Source organism: Filicampus tigris, unplaced genomic scaffold (assembly GCF_054856515.1).
Source record: "Filicampus tigris isolate MCC_2025a unplaced genomic scaffold, RoL_Ftig_1.0 HiC_scaffold_37, whole genome shotgun sequence".
Classification (NCBI taxonomy): domain Eukaryota; kingdom Metazoa; phylum Chordata; class Actinopteri; order Syngnathiformes; family Syngnathidae; genus Filicampus; species Filicampus tigris.
The window spans coordinates 5,001-7,500 of NW_028233418.1; the positions used below are offsets into that span (position 1 = coordinate 5,001).

General features: G+C 66.0%; 1 non-coding gene across 1 annotated transcript in view; it reads left to right on the top strand.

Annotated features, from left to right (window-relative positions):
- The first annotated feature begins 2,259 nt into the window (after positions 1-2,259).
- LOC147125704 (18S ribosomal RNA) overlaps positions 2,260-2,500 on the top strand; it is a 1,892-nt gene continuing 1,651 nt past the window's right edge. Inside the window, exon 1 of the ribosomal RNA XR_015085378.1 lies at positions 2,260-2,500. This exon is cut by the window's right edge and continues 1,651 nt beyond it. This is a non-coding gene — a ribosomal RNA (18S ribosomal RNA).

Genomic DNA, 2,500 nt, shown 5'->3' on the forward strand with positions numbered 1-2,500 from the left:
ATGGGTTAGGCTACCAGGGGGAGCAGTACCACTTTTGGCCATTAGGGGCGCTGTAGTAGGTAAAAGTTGATCCCCCCAGTCAGGGGATGAGTTTGCCTACTCGCTAGGTTACCCCTGGTTTCACAAAATACAAGGGGCACATTTCAGAAACCACTTTTTCAGAACTTGCCACCTCCAGAGCTGATCAGGGAGCCTCGCCAAACATTAATCCAAGATTGGTGAGGGCTCGTCGGACACCCCACGGGCGATGAGTCGGTGTCTGCCTGGAGCTCATGTCACTCTCAAATATTTTCTAAGTCAACCTCCATGCGCACATTGCAATGAGCCTGCCCGACATAGGGGCACTGTGAGCGGACTCACCGGGGGGGGAGAGGGCCCCCCCGCCTGGAGCTCCACGTGTTGGATTATTTTCTATGTCAACCTCCATGCGCTCAACAGAGCGAGGCCTGCCCGACCTGGGGGGGTGTTCAATCGGACTCCGCGGGCCGGGCGAGGGCCCCCCCGCCTGGAGCTCCACGTGTTGGATTATTTTCTATGTCAACCTCCATGCGCTCAACAGAGCGAGCCTGCCCGACCTGGGGGGTGTTCAATCGGACTCCGCGGGCCGGGCGAGGGCCCCCCCGCCTGGAGCTCCACGTGTTGGATTATTTTCTATGTCAACCTCCATGCGCTCAACAGAGCGAGCCTGCCCGACCTGGGGGGTGTTCAATCGGACTCCGCGGGCCGGGCGAGGGCCCCCCCGCCTGGAGCTCCACGTGTTGGATTATTTTCTATGTCAACCTCCATGCGCTCAACAGAGCGAGCCTGCCCGACCTGGGGGGGTGTTCAATCGGACTCCGCGGGCCGGGCGAGGGCCCCCCCGCCTGGAGCTCCGCGTGTTGGATTATTTTCTATGTCAACCTCCATGCGCTCAACAGAGCGAGCCTGCCCGACCTGGGGGGTGTTCAATCGGACTCCGCGGGCCGGGCGAGGGCCCCCCCGCCTGGAGCTCCGCGTGTTGGATTATTTTCTATGTCAACCTCCATGCGCTCAACAGAGCGAGCCTGCCCGACCTGGGGGGTGTTCAATCGGACTCCGCGGGCCGGGCGAGGGCCCCCCCCGCCTGGAGCACCGCGTGTTGCAATATTTTCTATCTCAACCTCCGTGCGCTCAACAGAGCGAGCCCGCCCGACCTGGGGGGTGTTCAATCGGACTCCGCGGGCCGGGCGAGGGCCCCCCCCGCCTGGAGCTCCGCGTGTTGCAATATTTTCTATGTCAACCTCCGTGCGCTCAACAGAGCGAGCCCGCCCGACCTGGGGGGTGTTCAATCGGACTCCGCGGGCCGGGCGAGGGCCCCCCCCGCCTGGAGCTCCGCGTGTTGCAATATTTTCTATCTCAACCTCCGTGCGCTCAACAGAGCGAGCCCGCCCGACCTGGGGGGTGTTCAATCGGACTCCGCGGGCCGGGCGAGGGCCCCCCCCCGCCTGGAGCTCCGCGTGTTGCAATATTTTCTATGTCAACCTCCGTGCGCTCAACAGAGCGAGCCCGCCCGACCTGGGGGGTGTTCAATCGGACTCCGCGGGCCGGGCGAGGGCCCCCCCGCCTGGAGCTCCGCGTGTTGCAATATTTTCTATCTCAACCTCCGTGCGCTCAACGGAGCGGGCCCGCCCGACCCGGGCGGCGCTCAATCGGACTCCGCGGGCCGGGCGAAGGCCCACCCCGCCCGGAGCTCCTCACCACGCACCGCACCTCCATTCCCCCACCGACCGATCGGCAACCATGACCCGCCATCGGAGGGCCCCCGCCGGCACCGGCCTCGCGCCGGTCGCTCGGGCGGACGGTTCCTCCGGCCAGCGGGTCGCTCTCCAGCGCCGGGGCTACTTCGCGAGCTTGGCCCGCGGCCAACCCCGGCGCGACCGTACGGCAGCGAGGCCGAGGCGACCCACCGATCTCAGCAGTCCTACCACGGAGCCCGCCGCTCGTCCGCGGCCCCTCCCCGCCCCAGCAGCGGGACGGTCGCCTTGCCGGCGGGCCTTCCGGCTAACGCATCGTTTCTCAAACCCTTTCCCCTAGCGCGGCGGCGGCGGGGCTTCCCGCGAGGAGGCCCCCGTCCTACGCCCGCTAAGGCGGCTCCAGCCCACCTACCGAAGGGACGGCGCGCGCCCTCCCCCACGCGAGCGGGCGTCCGCGCGCGGCCCCTGCCCCGTTCCGGGCGGGGCCCGACGCCGGCGCGGGCGAACCGCCGCGGGGGTGGCCCGCCGCTCCCTCCCGGCCCGAGGCTACCTGGTTGATCCTGCCAGTAGCATATGCTTGTCTCAAAGATTAAGCCATGCAAGTCTAAGTACACACGGCCCGTACAGTGAAACTGCGAACGGCTCATTAAATCAGTTATGGTTCCTTTGATCGCTCCAGCCGTTACTTGGATAACTGTGGCAATTCTAGAGCTAATACATGCAGACGAGCGCCGACCCCCCGGGGACGCGCGCATTTATCAGACCCAAAACCCACGCGGGCCCGGCCC